The sequence below is a fragment of the Bidens hawaiensis genome, unplaced genomic scaffold (assembly GCF_021521415.1).
Source record: "Bidens hawaiensis isolate Kalapana, Puna unplaced genomic scaffold, B.hawaiensis_p1.1 tig00012230_1, whole genome shotgun sequence".
NCBI lineage: Eukaryota > Viridiplantae > Streptophyta > Magnoliopsida > Asterales > Asteraceae > Bidens > Bidens hawaiensis.
Genome location: NW_027491989.1, coordinates 82,262 through 106,224, shown reverse-complemented (window position 1 = coordinate 106,224; position 23,963 = coordinate 82,262). Strand labels below are relative to the sequence as shown.

At 40.9% G+C, this 23,963-nt stretch overlaps 1 pseudogene; it reads right to left on the bottom strand.

Moving 5' to 3' along the window:
* The window catches only part of LOC143540425 (uncharacterized), a 104,671-nt pseudogene that overhangs the window by 22,507 nt on the left and 58,201 nt on the right, over nt 1–23,963 (bottom strand).

The following is a 23,963-nucleotide window of genomic DNA, read 5'->3' as shown; positions in this document are numbered from 1 at the left end:
ATTGTGTGTGTTTTTTAGGTGAAAACTTGGTTTTTAATATTATATACATTTTCACACATCAAGCTTTTGGCACCGTTGCCGGAGACACTGGAAAATTCTTTGTTTAAACCGAGTTGATTATCTGATCTGTTTATTTGTTTATTTGCTTTTTAGTTGTAATTTTTTCCTTTAGGTGCCTTTACTTGCTAATTGCGCCTTTAGGTGTAGTTTTTCTTTTAAAAAAATATAAATATAAATAAAAATTAGTTAAATATTTTTTTGTATTAGTTTATGCATAATACCCGTTTTCAAGGCCCACCTTTATTCTCTGCATCAAAAGAGCCTGAGAGAGAGTTTCAAGAGCGACTTAAAGAGCCTGCAAATAGCGAGAGTGATTCACCAGACATCCAAGTACACCTCTCTACTCCTCGAATAGATACGGGCGACGCCATTGCACCGCCGAGACAAACCGTTCATGCTAGAGCCAACGATGGCATCGTGGAAGCCCGATCTGCAATTGTCTGACCTGCTGCGAATAATACCCAAAACTGGCAAATTCCCTCTCACGTCATGAATTCTATCACCAATTCTGCTCAGTTCCACGGATTGGATGACGAAGATGCTCCGGGACACCTGTCCCGATTCGTGCGGATCTGCGAAAAATTTCATATTAATAATATATCATCTGACGTCATTCATCTTAAGTTATTCCCATTCTCACTTTCTGTTTGTGATGCGTCATGGTTCGAATCTCTACCAAACGCCTCAATCGCCACATGGTCCGACTTACAATCCAAGTTCCTTAGGAAGTATTTCCCTCCATCGAAGGCTGGGCGTCTACGCGAGCAAATCTGTTCATTTCATATGGACCCTGATGAGTCCTACTATTCCTCGTGGGAGCGTTTCCAAACTCTCATAAACCGTTGTCCTCAACATGGCTGAATAAATACTCGATAAACTCACCATAGAGGAGGCTGAATAAATGTTCGAGAGCATAGCATTAGGGGATCAGCATACACCGAGTATAAGGTCCATTTCGGCTACCAAGGTCGTAGCCTTCTCAGAATCACGTGGAGTGCATCATGTTGATCAGAATACGAGTGTGTCGGCAGATGTGGAGGCACTGAAGAGGGAGCTCAGAGAGTTTAAGTTGCAAGCTCGTAGGTGTGGGGTATGTTGTGGAAATCACGAGACATCCGATTGTCCAGTTGATTCTAAGGAGGAGGTAGATTTTCTTGCTAACCAAAACCGCTCCTTTAATTCAAGGTGGGGAAACAATAATTCTAACTCTAATTGGCGGGTAGGTAACTCCGGTTATCAGCAACGCCAGAGTTGGTTCCAAGAACCCGCCTCGAACCCGCTCCTGTACCAAATAGTATTCCAAGATCAAGGAGATGCTGGCTAACCAATCTCTTTTGTGAAATCAACTCTTACAATATGATGCCAACACCAAATCCACTCTATTGCAGTATGAGACGTTTATGAGGGACAACAAGACACATTTCAGAATCTCGAGGCTAAGTTTGGTGAGTTGTCTGCAAATATTGATCAATGACCCTCGGGGAGTCTTCCAAGTAACACCGTCCCTAATCCCGGTTCCACCTATTCTGAACCATTTCAAAATGCTCAGGCCAAGGCAGTGATCACCCAAAGTAGGAGAGGTGTCGTTAGAGATACACCAAGTGAGGAGGAGGAAGTTGATGAGGAGCTGGAGATGGAAACACCGCCTGACAAGGTGAACTAGAGGTGAGACCCAGAAAGTACCTCATGGTCAGGTGGTGTGTCAGTTGAGAAGGAGAAGCAGGTTGAGCAGGAACCGGTGCGCGTCAAAAAGCCAAAACTGCCATATCCCGATCGTCTAGTGAAGAAGAATGATTCGAAGCAGTACTTTAGGTTTCTCGACATGCTTAAGAAGCTCCATGTGAACATTCCATTTATTGAAGCTCTCGCGAACATGCTAAAATACGTGAAGTTTCTTAAAGATTTACTCACTAATAAAAAGAAACTTGAGGAGCTCTCAACTGTTACTCTTAGTGACGAGTGATCTGCCGCCGTACAGAACAAGCTTCCTAGGAAGATGACAGATCCGGGCAGCTTTACCATTCATTGCTTGAATGGTAATCATCATCTTAGCAATGCTTTGGCCGACCTTGGTGCAAGCATTAACCTCATGCCCTATTCTGTGTTTGCCAAACTTAATGTGGGAAAGCTGCTTCCCACCCGAATGAGTATCAAACTGGCAGACAGATATGTGAAGTTTCCAAGGGGCATTGTGGAAAACATGTTGGTGCAGGTGGATAAATTCATTTTTCCGATCGACTTTGTCATTCTCGATATGGATGAGGACTCGAATGTTCCGCTCATCCTCGGTCGTCCTTTCTTAGCCACCGCACGCGCTCTCATCAATGTTGCTGATGGAAAATTGACTCTTCGAGTTCATGATGACACAGTCACAATCGACGGGCAGAAATCCATGAGGTATACTCAGCAGCATGATGACACTTTCTACTTCATCGACACTTTCATGATGCATGTAGGAGACTATCTTATGAAGGTCTGCGAGAGAGATATGTCCGACACTCAGATCATCGATGTGGAGAATCAGTCATTCGAGATGATAAAATTCAATTTTGAGTTGCAGGAGAAGGAGGAGCAGTAGTTACATGAGATAAGAGGACACGAGCCGATCATGAGTTCCCAAATATTTTCTAATGTCTTTGTAGTTGAAGAGAGAGAGAGTGAGAGCTTCCAATAGAAAAACCATCTGTTGAGAACCCCCCCCATCTTTAGAGCTGAAAGATTTACCATCTCACCTCGAGTATGTGTTTTTAAGGGAGGGGTCTCAACTTCCCGTCATCATAGCTTCAAGTTTGGAGACGGAGGAGAAGGAGAAGTTGATGGTTGTTCTGAAATCTTATAAGCATGCCATCGCATGGAAGCTTATGGATATCAAAGTTATAAACCCGTCATTTGGCACACATAAAATCTTTATGAAAGACGAGTTTAAACCTGTGGTTCAGCTGCAGGAGAGACTTAACCCGAACATGCAGGAAGTTGTTAAAAAGGAGGTTATTAAGTTGCTCGATGCTGGTTTGATTTTTCCGATCTCTGACTCCGCGTGGGTTAGCCCAGTCCAGGTAGTCCCTAAAAAGGGCGGTATGACAGTTATCACAAATGAAAAGAATGAGCTCATACCGACACGGACTGTAACAGGGTGGCGAGTTTGCATAGACTACCGCAGACTTAACGAGGCCACACAAAAGGACCACTTCCCGCTTCCATTCATCGATCAGATGCTTGAGCGTTTGTCGGGACAACAGTTCTACTGTTTCCTTGACGGCTTTTCCAATTATTTCCAGATCCCCATCGCTCCGGGTGATCAGGAGAAGACCACATTTACATGTCCCTTTGGCACATTCGCGTACCGACGCATGCCATTTGGATTACGTAAAGCTCCAGCCACATTTCAGCGGTGAATTGTTGCCATTTTCCATGAGTTAATCGTAACTAAGATCGAGTGCTCGCTAGGCGTGAAGAGACGAAGCTTATGCTTAATTGGGAGAAATGTCATTTTATGATTCGTGAGGGTATTTTTTTAGGTCATAAGATTTCTAGTTCGGGGATTGAGATCGATAGAGCTAAGGTAGACACCATTTCCAAACTTCCACAGCCCACTTCCGTGAAGTCTATTCGTAGGTTCTTATGTAATGCGGGATTTTATCCCTGATTTATCAAAGATTTCTCGAAACTCTCACGTCCGATGACCCAGCTTCTAGGGAAAGATAGGTCGTTAGATTTGACTGAGGAGTGTTTGAGGGCCTTTGAGTTGATTAAGGAGAGGTTAGTGAGTGCTCATATTCTTGTTGCTCCCTATTGGAATCTTCCGTTTGAGATCATGTGCTATGTGAGCGATTTTGCTGTTGGAGTCATGTTAGGGCAGCGTCGAGAGAAACATTTTCACCCCATATATTATGCTACCAAGACCCATAACGATGCTAAGGAGAATTACACCACGACAGAGAAGGAGCTTCTCGCGGTTGTTTTCGCGTGAGATAAATTCCGTTCCTATCTCGTGCTTTATAAGACTATAATTTTTTCTGATCATGCGGTTTTGCGGTATTTGTTCGCTCAGAAAGATGCGAAGCCCTGACTCCTTCGTTGGATCCTTTTGCTTCAGAAGTTCGATACAGAAATTAAAGATAATAGAGGAGCTGAAAATGTCACCGCCGACCACTTGTCATGGCTAGAAAATTCCGACATGGACAAGACCCGGGAACAGGGTATTGGTGATAATTTACCGGGTGAGACTTTATTGTATTTAAAGACGAGTGATGAGGGGTTTCCATGGTTTGATGATCTTGCTAATCATCTATTCTCTAGTGAGTTAGTTCCCGGACTGACATATCATCAAAAGAAGAAGTTCTTTGCAGATATCAAATTCTACATTTGGAAGGATCCGTAATTATTCCGTATTGCCGTGGATCAGGTGATTCGGCGATGTGTTTTTGGTGATGAAGCTCGTAGTATTCTTCGACATTGTTATGTGGGCCCGACGGTGGCCATTTCGGTGTGTCTTATACCACCAAACGCGTGTTTGATGTGGGATTTTATTGGCCGACTATTTTTCGAGATGCGCATGAGTTTGTTCGTTCGTGTAACGCGTGACAGAGAGCTGGTAACATCTCCTCCCGAAATGAGATGCCCAAAAACCCATCCAGGTGGTTGAGATCTTCGATATATGGGGCATTGATTTTATGGGTCCGTTTCCTATGTCTAGGGGGAACAGATACATCCTCGTTGCTGTCGATTACGTGTCCAAATGGGTGGAGTCTCAATGTGACACTCGCTAATTTCTGGTTAACTCCGTTAACACGAACTCCGTTAATTCAAACTCAATATCACACGAAATATGTCATTCCAGTTAACGCATTCCTCATTGCATTTAATTAGAGTTTAAATGATACGTGACAATCATTACACAAGTAGTCTTTCAGAACCAAACACGAGTCGACTCAAACCATTGGTGAACAAACAATAAATAATATAAACAAGTACTTGAAATAAATACATGTTATGTTATAGGTGACTACATGCTTGGTGTGTAACATTATATCATAGGACTAAACGAATTTTCCTTAGAATTGCATTTACTAGAAGATTAGGGTGCGAAGGGTAACATGGTAATTTATTTAAACTAATTAATAACCCAACCCTAATCCTCTTCCCCCCTCTCTCTTTGCGACGGCAGTCCTCCCTCTCTTTCATCGACCGAAAAACACACACACACACACATACACACAAGATATTTTTACAAGTTGATTGAAGATCCAAGGTGCTAACTACAACACTAGTGAGGATTTCTTTTATGCACGCTTTTCTCGGACTTCGATAACTTCGCAAATAGTGAGTTTCACGACCCCTTTTACTCTTTAACACTTTTATTAGGGGGAGATAACATACTCCAACGCTTTAGATTTTGTTACTCTATATATATCACTTGTAAGGCTAAGTGGCAACAAACCAACTAAGTCCTTCTGAAAAATCGAACCGGTTAATATTGGATAATAGCGAGTCAGTGTTGAGTAGTACTACTGGGTTTGACAAACCCCACACGACAATAAACTCAACTGTAGGTCGATTGGGTGTAATTTTGGCTAACACATTACCATGGTCGTGGTTGACATGTTGGCAAGGCAACCGTATAATCCGTCACCTTCGGTGTCGAACACTTAGTAATATATGCTTGATAGGCTAGCTACCTATTGATATTTATTGACATAACTCTATCTGGTAACGCTAAAACGCAAGCTTAATTTACTTAAACCTGTGAACTCACCAACCTTGTGTTGACACTTTTAGTATGTTTATCTCAGGTAGCCGAGGCGGGCGAGCGGTTTAGGACATGCATACGCTATACTCTCATTATTTAAATTCCCTTTTAATTTTAACATGATAACTGTTGCTTTAAGTCGTCCTTTGTGACGCAACAATTTACTTTACAGATTACGCTTCCGCATTTACTTTAGACTTGTATGTCTTTGTTTGCTTTTAAAAGACTTTAATAATGGTGTTTAATATAACTAATGACTTCGATCCTGTTAGTTCACTCCCTCTGACGGTAAAACTCCGTTAGTGGATTTTGAGGGTGTGACAGATTGGTATTAGAGCCATTGGTTATAGAGAAATAGAGTTGAATTCATACTAGACTATAACCACAACGATCCATTAGTTATGATCTTACGCACTGCATATATATATATATATATATATTAACTATTCATTTTCTTTATCTCTTTTCCTCATTCACTCATATGCACGTAAACCATACACGACCTATTATGTTGGGATGTCAACACCATCATCATCATTCGACCAGGTGTCCCACGCCATAGGAAAGGAACCACAGCTTCCTAACCCATCACCACCTCGAGCAGGCCCAACACTAGCAGCTCCCACAACGAAGAGGCACTGCCCATCTGGAGTCGCGTACGAGAGCAACTGTAACTGGAGTTGGTACCCAAGTTTGATCGAGCAGTTTGTTTACCGTGAGAAAGTTCCCCCACTACCCATCCCGGGCTGTCCTATGTCTTACAACACACTACCACCCCTAACCCTTCCGATGTAGCGCGTTTTCACAGCTTTCGCCTCCTGTTTGGATCGTGAAATTGACATCATGCACTCAACGAGAGCGAATGTTACTGGGTTTCTAGGTGATGGAGCAGAAACTAGGAAGCTGACGTGATGAAGGAAACTCAAGATGCTCATTTTCATCTAATGAAGCTAGTGCTCAAGATGCAATCAGAAATCTTAGACTTGTAGGAAGAAGTTAGAGATGCAAGAGGTCATGCTGCTGTAGCTCTAGCTCGTTGCGCGACACTAGAGGCACAAATTGCTCCGAACGCAGAAGAACCAGAGGAGGATCCTGAAGAAGACCAGAGGACGAGCCGGCTGAGGAGGAAGCACACTCGGACGTATCCTCAGACGACGACATCTCAGGATGATAACACCTAGATGGAGGGGTTGTATCCATCCAACTTATATTTTCTATGATTTTAAGGATTGATTTTAAATACTTTGTAGAGGATACAATGGTTTTAATCAAGATTTATTATTTGGATTATTATATGGTTGTGATGCGATGTATTTATTTCTTTTCTTTCCTACCTTTTATTACATGTATGGTGTATTGTATATGAAACCGAGTGTTCATGTCTAACATTGTATGCTGTGATTTTAAAGAGATGTCTAGAGAAAACGCGGGATGTGGTCGCGGTAAAATCAACATGACCGCAACAGAACTCCAATCCTTACAGAACGACCATGCGGCGGCAACTTTGGCTTCTCATATTCAAAATCAAGCCGGAGGCCAAGCCGGAGTCTGTACCTTTAAGAATTTCCTGGATTGTAAAGCCAAATCGTCTAAGGGCATTGAGGGAGCTAGAGGGTTCCTGCGTTAGGCAGATAAAGTGGAGTCAGCCTTCGAAATGTGAAATTGTCCACAGGCTAGCAGGGTCAAGTTTGCTGCTGGAACGCTCCAAGATTCAGCCATCACCTGGTGGAACTCCAATGTGCGGATACTCGGATTGGAATTGGCGAATTCCATGAACTGGGAAGAATTCTAGAACATGATAACGGAAGAGTATTGTCCTAGAGAGGAGATCTCGAAGCTGGAATCAAAATTTTGGGCTTTGAAGATGGTGGGCTCTAAAATGGAAGCCTACACCACCCGTTCTCACGAGAAGGCAGTGATGTGCCCGCGGATGATAGAGCCACCGAGCAAAAGAATTGAGATGTACATCGATGGTTTAGTGCCCCAGATTCTGGGTATGGTGACGTTCTAAAAACCGACCACTATACAACAAGCGATTCGAATAGCCCACAAGTTGACGGATCAAGCAGTGGCCCAATGTGAGTTACCTCCTAGAGGTTCCACCTCTAAAACCCTTGACAACTCGGGTAAGGACAACAACAACAACTCTGGGAATGGAAAGAGGAAGTTTGACAACACGAGGTCCTCATCATCAAACCCTCCACAACAACACCACCATAAACCCAAACTCACCCGAAACTTTAATAATCAGGGTTCCAACAACAACACCGGTGGCGGACAGGGTTCGAGTAACTACGCTGGAAAGTACCCAAAGTGTAGCAAGTGTAACTACCAACATTCTGGCCCATGCGACCGTATCAAATGTTAGCGGTGCGATAAGTTGGGTCATCAGGCCAAGGATTGTAGAGGAGAACTAACGGGAAATGGTACTCCTAAACAGCCTGCAACTACAAAAGGGTGCTTTGAGTATGGCCAGGAGGGTCATTTCAGGAAGGACTTTCCTAAACTGAGGCAGAATGAGGGCAATGGAGGCAACAACAACAACGGAGGCGGTACTAAGGGTAGAGCCTTTGTCATTGGATCGGGTCAGGCCCGCAGCGATCCGAACGTGGTTACCGGTAAGTTTCACGTAAACGACTGTTTTGCTTCTATTTTTTTGACACTGGAGCTGTTAGGAGTTTTCTGTTGAAAGCCTTTTGTAAACTGTTAGACTTAACCCCGACACTGTTAGATGCTTAGTTTCCTGTTGAATTAGCTAATGGTAAGTCTATAGAAACAACACACGTACTAGCGGGATGTAAGTTGAAACTGTCGGGTCATACCTTCATCGACCTCATACCCATTACACTTGGTAGCGGGATTGCCAAAAGAGCTACGACGACTAGCGCCGAAAACCTCTGGAATTCCAAGTGGATGACAAGGTTTTACTGAAAGTCTCACCTTGGAAAGGTGTAGTTCATTTAGGGAAACGAAGCAAACTAAACCCACGATACGTTGGCCCATTTCGAATAACTGAACGTATCGGCCGGGTAACGTACCGATTGAATTTACCAGCAGAACTCAGCGGCGTACACAAGGTTTTTCATGTATCCAACTTGAAGAAATGCCTTTCTGCGAAACACTAGCAATTCCTTTGGGCGAATTGCAAGTTGACGAACAGCTACGCTTCATCGAAGAACTTGTCGAAGTCATGGATTGGGAAACCAAAACACTCAAACACAACAAGATTCCCATCGTTAAAGTTCGTTGGAACTCGAGACGTGGACCAGAGTTCACGTGGGAACGCGAGGATCAAATGATGAAAAAGTATCCTCACCTTTTCAAAGGGTTGACCAAGCAGCGAAAATCGCGTAAGCCGAAAAATCATCAGAAAACACCGGAGGTATGAATTAAATTTCGGGACGAAATTTCTTTCAATTGGGGGACGATGTGAAAAACTGGAAACTTTTGCCTTTTTCAGGCAGTCATCGTGACATGACACAAATTTTCGGGACGAAAATTCTTTCAACAAGGGAATGATGTGACATTCGTCAATTTCAGGTTAACTCCGTTAACCCGAATTCCGTTAATTCAAACTCAAGATCACACGAACTATGCCATTCCAGTTAACGCATTCCTCATTGCATTTAATTAGAGTTTAAATGATACGTGACAATCATTACACAAGTATTCTTTCAGAGTTTCACCGAACCACACACGAGTCGACTCAAACCGTTGGTGAACAAACAATAAATAATATAAACAAGCACTTGAAATAAATACGTGTTATGTTATAGGTGACTACATGCTTGGTGTGTAACATTATATCATAGAACTAAACGAATTTGCCTTAGAATTGCATTAACTAGAAGTTTAGGGTGCAAAGGGTAATATGGTTAATTATTTAAACAAATTAATAACCCAACCCTAATCCCCTTCCCCCCACCCCTCCCCTTGCGACGGCAACCCCCCTCTCTTGATCAACCGAAACACACACACACATACATACAAGAAATTTTTTTACAATTTGTTTGAAAATCCAAGGTGCTAACTAGAGAAATAGTGAGGATTTCTTTTATGCACGCTTTTCTCGGACTTCGATGACTTCGCAAACAGTGAGTTTCACAGCCCCTTTTACTGTTTAGCGCTTTTATTAGGGGGGATAACATACTCTAACGCTTTAGATTTTGTTAGTCTATATATATCACTTGTAAGGCTAACTGGAAACAAACCAACTAAGTCCTTCTGAACAATCGAACCGGTTAATATTGGATAATAGCTAGTCAGTGTTGAGTAGTACTACTGGGTTTGACAAACCCCACCGACTCTAAACTCGACTGTAGGTCGAGTGGGTGTAATCTTGGCTAACACATTACCATGGTCGTGGTTGACATGGTGGCAAGGCAAACGTATAATCAGTCAGCTTTGGTGTTGAACACTTAGTAATACATGCTTGATAGGCTAGCTACCTATTGATATATATTGACATAACTCTATCTGGTAACGCTAAAACACAACGCTTAATTTACTTAAACCTGTGAACTCACCAACCTTGTTTTGACACTTTTAGTATGTTTATCTTAGGTAGCCGAGGCGGGCGAGCGGTTTAGGACATGCATACGCTATACTCTTATGATTTTTCGGTCCCGAAAAAATACTCACTCACACTCACAATCAAGTCATAACTCACACATTAAATGTGTCGACAAGAGAGTTAATGACAGTTGCTATTTTGGGAAAGAAAACAGTTTGTTAAAGGCGGAATCAATAAAAAACAGTGTAGTTGCTAAAAGGTTGATCAAAGGTAACTAACACACAAGATTCACTCAAAAGATTTCCATTCATATAATATAGATCATACAAACGATAATCAATTTAGGGTTTCTTGAAAGGAAAGTTATATCTGTACAATTCTTATGACAGCCGTCACACTAAATAATATTCTCTGAGTAATCTGTCTTTTCCGTATTTTTTGAGGCGTGCCCTAAAATATTCCTTTTTTGGCCTGACACCTCCAGACAGCTGTCATTCCTTCTAGAAACCCTAAATAAATAATATATATTCAAATTACATATTTAAAACTATACTAAGTGTAAAACAGGTCTTCCGGTAGACTTTGGCATATGATGTCTTCACCGGGTAAGCCTTTTGCATTTAGTCTTCTTCGGGTAGACCTGGTAACCTTGAAGTGTGCTTAGACAGTTCTCCGGGTAGGCTTTACTTAGAGAGTATTTTCCAAAGGAAAATACTCACCTAACAGACTTCAATCTTCTTGAACACATCAAGCTTTGCCCGACATGACCTTACGAGCAACCTTGTTCTTCATTGGTCCCTTCAACTCCTTGCTAGAAATAGCTTATTAGCAAAGCAAAGTGTGCTTGGTAACACTGTAGCCTACTAGAGTTGAACCCTTCCCAATGTTCCTTGAGATATTTCATTACTCATATGAAGCTTACTCGGACCACTGTTATTAATGAATACATTGCCCGATCTTCCAATCACTTGGCTTCATGAGCTTGGTTAGCCAAGAGCTTACCCGGAGGTAAACCTTACTCGGCTATGAAGAACAATCCTGCTAGATATAGTGAACCCTACTCGGGTATACACTAAAGAAGAATTCTAGAAGTTAACCTTGCCCGATGGACAAAATCCCTTGCTAGGGTAAGAAAACCTTGCCCGGGAATCCAAGTGTGCTCGGATTCCATACTTAGCGAATTTAGAGGAGGTTGAGAAGATTTCAATCTTCCTTATACTTCTCTTAGGTCAATTCTTGACTCAACAATCTCCCCGTAGATTGGAACACCTCAGATGTCCCAAAACACTTCTATAGTTACTTACACATAGTTAAAATACACATCAAATCAAAGTCAAATTTTTCATATTCAAAATGTCAAATAATTACATATTCAAAATTCTGTCCGAAGACATTACATAGAAAAACCTATTCTAAGACTTTTATCTTCTCCTTGCATCACAGGCTGCCTGTCTTCGATTGATTATCACTGTTCTTGCCCTTTGTCTAAAGATAGATAGGATCTAGTAATGAGTGTGACTCTCAGGAATGTCCATATCCCTTATATCTCTAAGATCTTCATCATGCAGATAGGTCAGATCTTCATCCTTCTTGATTATCCCCAAAATAAGCCCATCTGAATTTCAAAACAAATAGTGGCCATCATTTTCTTTATATTCAATTTCAGCAATGATGCCATTCTTTTGAACAGTGTAGTTTGGGCGGGTCATTTTTCTCCCAATGCTTATACAAGTATTCATATTTAACAGGGGATTTTTATTTCTGTCAGACAATTGATAATTCAGTTCAGCACTTCCTATCTTTTTCATTTAATTTCTCTTCTTATTCTGTCCTCCTTGGTCAACTTCTGGGAACCCCTTGTCAGCTTCATTTTTCAAGTACTTTGATAATTCATTTTGCTGTCTCCCTGCCAACTTGTTTCTATTATGATAATCATATAAATTTAATGTGGCCATTTTCTCCAACTGTTCCCTTGAATACTCAGCAAAGTCATCTCTAAATACAATATCTCTCAATTGTCTACTTTGCGTAATCACCTTTAAAGATTCAGAGACTGAGTCAAAGTAGAGAGTTCTTGGAAGATCCACATTCTCGGCCCCCTTTTTATCACGGATCTCTATATCAAACTCTTGAAGCAACAGGATCCAACGGATAAGACGAGGCTTAGCATCCTGCTTGCTGAAAAGATATCGAATAGCGACATGATCCGTGTAAACAATCGTTTTGGACAGAACCAGATAAGACCTAAATTTATCGAAAGCAAACACCACAGCTAAAATCTCTTCTCTCGGTGGTAGTATAGCTTTCCTATGCGCCATTTAAGGTTCGACTAGCATAGTAGATCGGATGGAAGTGTTTATCTTTCCGCTGTCCAAGAACCGCTCCGACTGCGAAGTCGCTCGCGTCACACATCAACTCGAATGGTAACGACCAGTCGGGAGCAACCATGATCGGGGCGTTAACAAGTTTGTCTTTCAGAAGATCAAACGCCTCGATACACTGCTCATAAAAAACAAATGGAACATCCTTCTCCCTAAGTTTGGTCATGGGTCTCGCGATTTTTGAAAAATCTTTGATGAACCGGCGGTAAAACTCGGTATGACCTAGAAAGCTACGAATGGATCTCACAGAAGTGGTCAGGGGATATTAGAAATGGGCTCGAACTTTGCGCGGTCAACCTCTATCTCCGTACTTGAAATCCGATGCCCCAAGAACAATGCCCTCGCGAACCATGAAATGACACTTCTCCCAGTTAAGGACTAGGTTGGTGTCGACACAGCGGGACATCATCCTCTCAAGATTAGATAAACAATGATCGAAGGAACTCCCAAATACGGAAAGATCGTCCATGAACACCTCCATGGAGTCCTCGATCATATCATGGAAAATGGCTACCATACACCTCTGGAATGTGGCTGGTGCGTTACAAAGTCCGAACGGCATACGTTTATAGGCAAACGTTTCGTAAGGGCAAATAAAGGTGGTTTTCTCCTGGTCGTCGGGAGCTATCGGAACCTGGAAGTACCCGGAGAAACCATCTAAGAAGCACTAGTATTGCTGACCTGCTAAACGCTCTAACATTTGATCAATGAAGGGTAAAGGAAAGTGGTCTTTCCTGGTGGCATCATTCAGCCTGCGATAGTCGATGCAGACTCGCCATCCCGTCATAGTCCTAGTGGGAATACGCTCATTCCTCTCATTGGTGACAACAATCATGCCACCTTTTTTAGGAACCACTTGGACTGGACTCTCCCAAGCACTATCAGAAATTGGAAAATGATCCCCGCATCAAGGAGTTTAATGATCTCCTTCTTCACGACCTCTTGCATTTTCGGATTAAGCCGCTGTTACGGCTGAATGACAGTTTTGGAATTTTCCTCCATGAGGATTTTATGAGTGCAAAACGAAGGGTTGATACCCTTGATGTCGATAATCTTCCATGCAATAGCCTCTTTGTGCTCTTGTAGCACCCTCAACAACTTCCCCTTCTCGACCTCCGTCAAAGCAGATGCAATGATAACCAACAGCTTCCTCTCTTCATCTAAAAACACATACTCAAGGTGGGCAGGCAAATCCTTAAGCTCTAAGGAAGAAGGATGACTCTCGACAGAAGGTCGATCCATCGGATCGTCTCCTACGATCTCAGCAGACACACCAGATTCAGGGATATGCGACTCGGTGTCGTCATCTAAGGATTGATTAGTCATGGCGACCATCTCAATCTCTAGAATCTCCCTATCGAGAATCTGGGTGACGGAGGCAGATCCTCCATATATTTCGCTGAAAAACTCCCCGACATGCTCCATGATGGTATCAATGAAGTATAAGGAGTCATCAGCAGACTTGGGGTGTTTCAGTGACTGTCGAACGTCAAAGGTGACATTCTCATCCCCAACTCTTAGGATCAGCTTACCCTCGCAGACGTCGATCAATGCCTGTGTAGTGACAAGGAATGGTCGGCCCAAGATAAGTGGGACACTATCATCATCGTTCATGTCCAAGATGACAAAGTCCACCGGGAAGATGAACTTGTCGACATGAACAAGCATATTCTCGACCACCCCTCGGGGGTATTTCACAGAACGATCAGCAAGCTAGATACTCATCCGGGTAGGACGTGGTTCGTCTAGACCCAACTTGCGATATACGGAATACGACATGAGATTAATATTGGCACCAAGATTCGCCAGCGCATGAACAACCGTATTATCACTCAAGATGCAGGAAAATCGTGAGACTCCCAGGATCGGACATCTTTTCTGGTAACTTTCTCTGCAAGACTGGAGAGCAACAAGCACTTAGAGGAATGGAAGAGACTTCGGCTAACTTCTCTTTATTTGAAAGAATATCATTCAGGAACTTTGCATATTTGGGCATTTTAGTAAGTGCCTCAAGGAATGGAATGTTAAGATGAAGCTGCTTTAGAAGATCAAGAAATTTGCAGTTCTGCACCTCGTCTCTATCCCTACGGACTCTCCAGGGATATAGGAGTCTAGGTTTGTAGACTCTCGGTGGTGTGCTAGGTAATGGCTGGTTCTCAGCCTGTGCTGTATTTCCTAGGCTGCGCCTCTAATACACCTTGGCCGGTGGATACTCCAACTGAATCTCCTCGTCTACCTGCTCCTCTATATCTACCGCAGGCTCCTCAACGACTCCTCTCGTCACCTCCTGAATCACGGGCTCGCTACGTGCCCCTGCACCGCTCCTCGTTGTCACCGCCTTCGCGAACGCCTTCGAATTTTGTTCAGTGTTACTTGGAAGTGTACCAGGCGACCTTTCATTCAGACGACTTGCTATCTCTCCTATCTAAGGCTCAAGATTTTGAATTGACGCTCCTTGATTTCTCATGAATGACTCGTGCTCCCGAAATTTCTCTTGAGTCTCTTTGTGACGGGAGTCCTCTTGAGTCACAAGCTGCGACAACATCTGTGTCTGCTGTGCCATCATCTCCTCTAACGTGGGTTTCTTCTCCCCACTACTCGTTCCCTCACCGGAATCCTGAAATAGGCTCTGACGCTGCTGGAAGCCGGACTGATTTCCATTCCTCCAGTTGGAATTTTGGTTACCTCTCCACCCCAAATTATAAGAATTGAAAGAGTTTTAATTTCGGTTTGGATTATTAACAAAGTCGACTGACTCCTCCTGGAAACCTACGGGGAACTGAACGGTATCATGCCCCCTGATATGTTGTAAAACACATTTACTTTCCGTATCGTTTTATCATGTTTTAATTGCTTAATCGTTTAAAAAATAATACTTATGGCTTGTTTTTGCTTGATTTTACAAAGATTGAATATTAATTGTAGGTTATGAGTTTTGATGGAGAAAAGAGTAAAGTTTGAAGACTCTATGGGCCTTTTTTATCAAGATTGAATACTACAAGTCAAGGCCCGACCCAAGCTCACAAGATCCAAGCCTTTCATGCATTATTATATGAAGATAAAAAAAATAAAAGAACCCTAACTTCATCCATCTGGTCCGATCGCAACTTTCAGAACAAAAAAAAAAGAACAAAAGTTAGTAAAGTTGAATAATTGGTCGGCTAGTGGAGGCTTGTTATTTGGTGTTTGTTTTGAGGAAACACACACACAAATATATTTGTGTGGTGGGAAGTGATTCCCACGTGAGGAGATCACCAAAGTAATAACAACATATAAATAAAAACCTAACTACCCTACCTATCCGATCGGAAGAATTGCAGCCAAGAAAGAAAAATAATTTTTGTAGCTAGTTGGCTGCTAGGGAAAGAAGAAGAGAGCCAAAGGCGTTTCGGGACAGCAGCTCGGGGTCGTTTCTCATCATAAATCTCAGCCATAATCGATAGTAAAACACTTATAAACTTTGCTTTCTTGTTTATGTTCATACTCTTTTGATTTTGATCTTTAAACTTGAATTGTTTTGCATTAGAATTGAAGATTGAGTTGCTATTGATTGATATTGATTCTTGAATGAGTTTAATTATGTTTTGGTTGAGTTATTTGATGTTTACTTTGATGTATAGCTGCTGTCCAAATAATATGTTAGGCTAAACTAGTTAGTTCTACCTAGGTTAGATGAATATTGTTAGGTTTTAGTGAGTAATATGGATTGTTGATCATCATGACTTGATTTGTTAATGAAAAGTTTGGTTTAACATTAAATTAGGTTGTGTTTATTGGCTGTGTTTTTATTAGTTATACTCTATACCTCTTGCTTTGATTGATTGAATCGGTTTTGGTTAATTTTAGCTTGTTTGAACTCTTTACTTTGTGTGTAGAGATTGTTTGCGGGGTGTACAACCGTAGGGTTTAAGTGGGTATATTAATTAGTTAAAGTCAGCGGGTAGGCACCTTCTTAGAGACAGAGAGGTGATAGGAAGTAGGGTCGTCTCATAGCTTTTACTTGTTAAATTTAGGATCGCGCGAGAGCGGGTTCGGTTCTTGTCGGGTTTGGGTTTGTGAGCGATTAGTTGACCTATTTTAAGTTAAACTAAGTTGTTTATCTATCCTTGGTTGCGTAGTATTCATCTTCATTAGGGTAGTGTGTCGGTGAGACCGAGAGGAGAGTCGACATTAGAACACTTTAGCAATTCATACCCCGGTTTATTCTTAAATCAACTAAGTATAAGTTAGGGTTTGTTAGTGAGACCGAGAGGTGATCTAGCTTTCTTGAGCGAACCTTAGTTGTGTCATTCTTAGATACCGGTGTCGTTAGGTTATTCGATCCTTTAGCTTATTATACCTTCAATAGGATTCTTACCTAGGTAGACGTTGTCCCCTTTGATAAATCTTACTTTCAAAGTTTTATCTAGTTTTCTTAATTTAAGTCTTTTAAGTTAATTTAAGTTAGGTTAAGTAGTTAATAATTAAAAAAACATTTAAAATATATTATTCTTAGGTGAGTCTTGGTTAGGGTTAAGTAGTAAGTACGTTTTCACGTGTCCTTGTGTTCGATACTCGGACTTCATTAATGCTATACTATTAGTGATCGGTACAGTTGCCGGTTTTATGTGGTTTCTTTAGGAGTCTTGTTTAATAAATTTAAAGCTTAGTTGTGAGAGCAACATTATACACACACCACCCCCCTCTACAGATCTCGCATAACTTACTTTTCACCAGCAGGTCCTTCACGATCTTCACCAACGCCTCAACCTGTGTTGCAATTGCGGTGCTCGTGTCGACCGAATGCATGCCGCGTGATAAGGAGTCGACGGTTTTGGTACTCTTAGCTGGTGGTCGCTGGTATCCACTCATGGCTAACCCCTTAAAAAAATCGATGCACTCATCCGTATCCTTCGTTGTCAATAAGTTACCTCCTGCAGCCGTGTCGAGCATACTCCGAGTCGCGTACGTCACTCCGTTATAGAACTTCTCAACGACTGCCCAGTCTTGTAGGTCGTGGTTCGGACATAAAACAAGTAGATTTTTAAATCTCTCCCACGCCTCGTAGAAGCTCTCGGTGTCCTCCATCTGGAAAGAGTGAATCTGGTTGTGCAAACGAGCGGCCTTAGCCGGAGGATCGTATTTTTCAAGAAATTGGGTCTGCGTGGCAGCCCAAGTAGCAATGGATCCCTGTGGGAGGGACTCAAGCCACAGAATCGCATGATCAACGAGTGAGAATGGAAAGATGCGGAGTTTGATGGCGTCTTCGGATATGCCGGCAAGATGAAACGTGTCGGAAATTCGTGTAATGCGAGTGAGATGAGCGTGTGGGTTCTCATGGAGCAACCCATGAAATTGAGCAGAATGAGCAATCATGTTCAGAATATTAGATGGAATCTGCCAAGTCGTGATAACTTCGATAGCTGGTGGAGCAATGCTGGATCTCGCGCCAGCGTCGACGGACGTGTCCGGTCTACAACTGTCCTCCTCGGTTATGGATTCGCATCACCCATAATCCTATCGCTAATGACGGGTTTAGAAAAGGTAGCAGAAGAGAATGTATTACCGACGAACGTAGATGAACTGGAAGACGGTTTTGTACGATGACTCTCACGAAGCTCTCTCTGGTTCGGAAACTCCTTCGGTTTCTGGTGGTCCTAGATATCGAGTACGTCGCATACAACTATTAAAATAAACAAAATAAACTAAAATTAGCTAAACTATTTTAAACTAACAAACAAAAGAAACAAGAAAAAAAAAGTAGCAAACAAGGTAAGTCCTACCTCGAGTCGTTCTTAATACGCCTCTAAACGTGTCCCTGGCAACGACGCCAAAAACTTGATGTGTGTATAATGATGCTCTCACAACTAAGCTTTCAATTTATTAAATGAAAATCTTAAATAAACCACACAAAACCTACAAGTGTACCGATCACTAATAGTATAGCACTAAGGAAGTCCGAGTATCGAACACAAGGACACGAGAAAATGTACTTAAGACTTAACCCTAACCAAGACTCACCAAAGAATAATATATTTTAAATTATTTTTAATTATTAACTACTTAACCTAACTTAAATTAACTTAAAAGACTTAAATTAAGAAAACTAGACGAAACTTTGAAAATAAGATTGATCAATGGGGAAAAGGTCTACCTAGGTAAGAATCCTATTGAAGGTATAATAAGCTAATGGATTGTAGAATCTCACGACACCGGTTCATAAGGATGACACAACTAAGGTTCACTCAAGAAAGCTAGATCACCTCTCGGTCTCATTAACAAACCCTAACCTGCACTTAGTTGATTTAAAGAACTAACCGGGTGACGAATTCTTATAGTGCTCTAATGTCGGCTCTCCTCTCGGTCTCACCGACACACTATCCTAATGAAGACGAATACTACGCAACCAAGGATAGAGGAACAATTTAGTTTTACTTAAACTAGGTCAACTAATCGCTCATAAACCCAAACCCGACAAGAACCGAACCCGCTCTCGCACGATCCTAATCCTAACAAGTAAAAGCTATGAGACGACCCTACTTCCTATCACCTCTCGGTCTCTAAGAAGGTGTCTACCCGCTGATTTTAACTAATTAATATACCCAACTTAACCCTACGGTTGTACACCCCGCAAACAATCTCTAAACACAAAGTAAATAGTTTAAACAAGCTAAAATCAACTAAAACCGATTCAATCAATTAAAGCAAGAGGTAATTGAGTATTATTAGTCAAAACACAGCCACTAAACACAACCTAATTCAATGTTAAACCAAACTTTACATTAACAATTCAAGTCATGATCATCAACAATCCAATCTACTTACTAAAACCTAACAATATTCATCTAACCTAGGTAGAACTAACTACTTTAGCCTAACATTGGTTTTGGACAGCAACAAACAACTGATTTAAACATCATAAACATCAACATAAACATAAGTAAACTCATTCAAGATTCAAGAACAATCAAACACAAGTCAATCTTTAAGTTACTTGCAAAACAATCCAAATAAAAGATCAAACTCAACAAGTTAGGGTTCTTGAACAAAAACACAAAGTTTATGGATGATTACTTAAGGTTATGGGCTGAGATTATGAGTGTATATGACCTGTAGCTGCTGTGTACAAACCTCCTTGGTGTTCTTCTTCTCTTCTAGCCGTCCAATAGCCACCAAAACAGCCGCCACCTCTTTTTTTTTTCTCTTCTTCTCTCTTCTGTCCGATCGCAATCTGTCTAGGGGTTAGGGTTTTTTTGTTTTTTTTATTTTTCTTGATATAATATGCAAGATAGGCTTCTAACTTGTGGGCTTGGGTCGGGCCTTGACTTTTAGTATTAAAACTTGACCAAATAAGCCCCTAAAGTCTTCAAATTTGACTCTTTTTTCCATTAAAGCTCAAAACCTACAAGTAATCAATCATCTTTGTAAAATCAAGCATAAACAAGCCAAAAATATTAATAATTAAACTAATAATCACTTAAAACATGATAAAACGATATGGAAAGTAAGTGTGTATTACAACACATCAGCTAGGCCTAGATATAACAAAAGATTTCATATACATCGATTCAATCAATTCAGCAGGGTAGTTGATCAGATCAGCAAAGTTTTCACCTGCATCTTTGCAAAGACTCAGAATCATTTTAACTACCCTGGGATTTTTCATTATTCCTGCAGGTACAAATCTACCATAAACGAAGCTTCTGGGGTTTTCACCCTCTAACAGGACTTTCTCCCACTCAGCCTTTTGCAAGTGAAACAATTCTTTCAATTTATACTTATTCAATGCATCAAAAGCATTCTCACTCATTCCCTTCTTATTCACCATTATACCCCCTAGTATCTATATCATTTCTGCATTTTCCCAAGGAACAATAGGTTCATCCTTGTGTTCAGGTTTCACTTCCATTGGGAATGGGGTTTCATCCAATTCAGCCTTCTTTGATTCATTCTCACCTTCTTGTTTCTTCCTCAAAGTCATTAATTTTCTCTTCTTTTTGGGAGGCTCAGACTGTTCTTCCAATGACTTCCTTTTTGATGATTCAGGTTGAACTCTCAAAGTTTCAATATTTTCGGCTAAAGCTGCTAATTTTGCTAGTCTTTGGGGGTGTTTGGGATTCCTTATTATGCCTCCTTATAACTTTTCATTAAGTTAATAAGTTACAAAAGTGTAACTTATGGAACTTTTCCTCTCACAATATAAGCAATCCCAAACACCTTATTACTTTTCAAAAAGTTTATAAGTTATAAGTTGGTGAAAATAAGCAATCCCAAACACCCTCTTTATTTCTCTTCTCCTTCTTCATTCTGTATTTTTCTTGTCAGATACTTAAACTCTCTCTCAACCATCTCTTTAGTCATTGATTCCACATCATTAAGAGTTCTTCCATGTTCTAACAAGAATCTGCATTTTCCTCCATATTTGTTGTAGATTTTCTCAATTCTTTCCTTCTCATTTGCAGTTTTCATCATAAACCTCTTCAATTCATCCTCTTTCTGAGCAGCTTTCGTTGTATAATAGGCATCACGAAGTCGTTCAAACTTGAAATAACTTAAATCTTTCTTAGAATAGTTGTGCATCCTTAGATACTCTCTGAATCTTCGACTGTCTTTGTTCTTTTGTTGGATTTGTTTATCGATGATCTCTCTCTCTCTCTCTTTATCCAATATTCTTTGCAGCTCATCATCATCATTCAAAGAGACTAGTTCTTTAAAACTAATTCCATGACTCATTAGCTTGATTATCAGAGGATTTTTTCTTTTGGCATCAATCAAACTCTGCTGAATGTTTACCCTTTGTTCTTCAGTCATTTGTACCTGTGGAGACACAAAATCAACATTTTCATTAGTTTTGCTTTGATCATTTATATCATCATCAGTTTCATATTCATGAGATTCATCCTCCTCCTCTGTTGTTTCATTGACTGCATCAATTTTTGGTTCATTTGGAGTTGGATTCTCAGTGACTGGAACATTTGGTACTCCTTGAATTAATTCTTCAGGCCTCAATGTTTGTAGTGGAACTGGCCTCAGAGGACTTGTTTCATCATCAGGTGTTTCCACAAAATAGTTATTCTTTTTATCCCATCTCACTTTCTTCACAGATTCATCTCCTTTGGCCTGTTCATTGGCTTTTCTGTTTCTTGAATAAAACTTTTCAAATCTGCCCACATCTTCATGATTTTTGAAGCTTTAGCCATCGATTCCTCAAATGTTTCATCAGGTTATTTCTCAGGTTCCTTTTCAGGTTCCTGTTGAGGTTGGCTTGAAGACTGTGCAAACATACTCAATACAATAGCTAAGGAATTGTCAACTTCCTCAGCTTTCTTCAAGTTTATCAAAGTTTCTATCACTTCTTGATCCTCAGCCTCTTCTTCATCAATCACTTTGTTAACATTGGATTGATCAATTAGACCTTCCTGTTCTGCCAATTCTGCTGGATCAATGGTTCGGGCTATGTGTTCCCTCTCCCATGTTTCATTTATGACTTGTTCCAATCTTTTGGCAGTAGCAGTGGCTTCATCTTCTTCCTCCTCTTGTCTACCAATATTTGCCTTAGTAGGCTCTTCTTCCTCATCATTCTCAGTAATTTTTGCTTTACCCTTATCCATTCTTCTTTTCAAATCTTCTTCATTTTCAGATTGATAGCCATAAAATTCTTTGTCCAAATCATCCATTTCCTCATCATGCTCTACCCTCTTGGAGCTTTCAAGTTGTTCAATTTCAGGTTTAGTGAGTGTTAGCTCCTCAGTAGCAGCATCATCATCATTGATCACATCAGTTTCAACTTCTGTTGAGACATCAGTCAACACATCAGTCTGTATATCAGTGGCCACATCAGTGGTAGCCACATTTGCATCAATATTCATCCTTTCACCTTCAACCTCAATATCCTTCTCTCCTCTTTCCTCATCCTCATCTCTGTTTAACACATTTAGAATTTCGTTATCGGCATCATAGTTTTGCTGATCTTCTTCAGATTTATCAGCTTCATTGTCCTCTTCTGATATCAGTCTTTCACTGCTTCCCTCAGAAGAACCATATGTATTTAATAGACAAGTCAAACCATCATAGATTGACATCACACCAGCATTTACCATCACAGCCTCATCAGTACCAGTAGCACCAGTTGGTGCACTCATATTCTCAATCACAACATTTTCAGCTTCATCAGTTGGTACAATGATATTCTCTCCCTGTTTTGGGGCAGCTGAGGTCTTCTCAACCTCCTGCTCCAGGGCTTGAATTCTTGATTTTGCATTAGCCAACTGAGCCTTAAGCTCCACATTTTCTTCCATTAAATCTGCATTTTCATTTCTCAACTTCACAGCTTCAATCATAAGTCAAAATTTCTTTGGTAAAGATTAGAAATATGGGGAGGTGTAGTGGGTGGTGTCATGGGAAATGGGTCTGGTAAAGGATTTGAGGTTTGTGTCTGGTGTTGGGTTTGAGGTTGGCGTTGGATTTGAGGTTGGGATTGGATTTAAGGTTGTGAGGTTTGGCTTAAAGCTGGTGGAGGTGAGTGACTGGATTGGGCAATTGGTGATGGTGGCTAGGGTGGTGTTTATTGTGGTGAGTCAAGGGGTGTGGTTTGTGGTGTTGGAGTGATTTGAACCTCCCCCTAATGTTGTTCATAATCATCAAAATTGGCATCTCCTCCTTCTGCAAAAACAACATCAACATCATCTCTCTTCTCATTATTCCCATCATTACCATCGTCACCATCTTCTCCATCATTATCTATCATTTCTATCATCATCATCATTACCATCATCATTCACATTCTCATCTCCTCCATCAGAGTCAGCATCTTCATCATTCACATTCTCTATAACCTGTTCCTCTTAAGCTAATAACTCATGTAGATGAGGAATTTGGATATTATCAACCATTAGCCATGGTAGATCTTCATGTACAATATTTGGATCGAATCTGTTGGTACTACTTGACATGGAAATTCTCTTGAAAGTGTCCGGATTTTGCAATGAATGTGTGGTTCCTGTAACAGGTAGATCTTCCAATTCCTGGTTGAAAATTTTGTAGTAATCTGGGATATTGCAAGAATCTATCATGGTGTCCCTTCTTCAAATTGCTCACCAGTCCTTCAAATATCATCTTTGAAAAGTTGAAAGGATATCTGAATAAGACTGCAACTGTGACATTATCCAGATCTCGACTAATAAGAGTTCATGATCCCTTTCTAGGGGAAAAGCCTGAATGATTTGATGAATCAAAAATTGATATAACAAGGGGAACATTCCTTTCTGGAATTGTCCTTCAT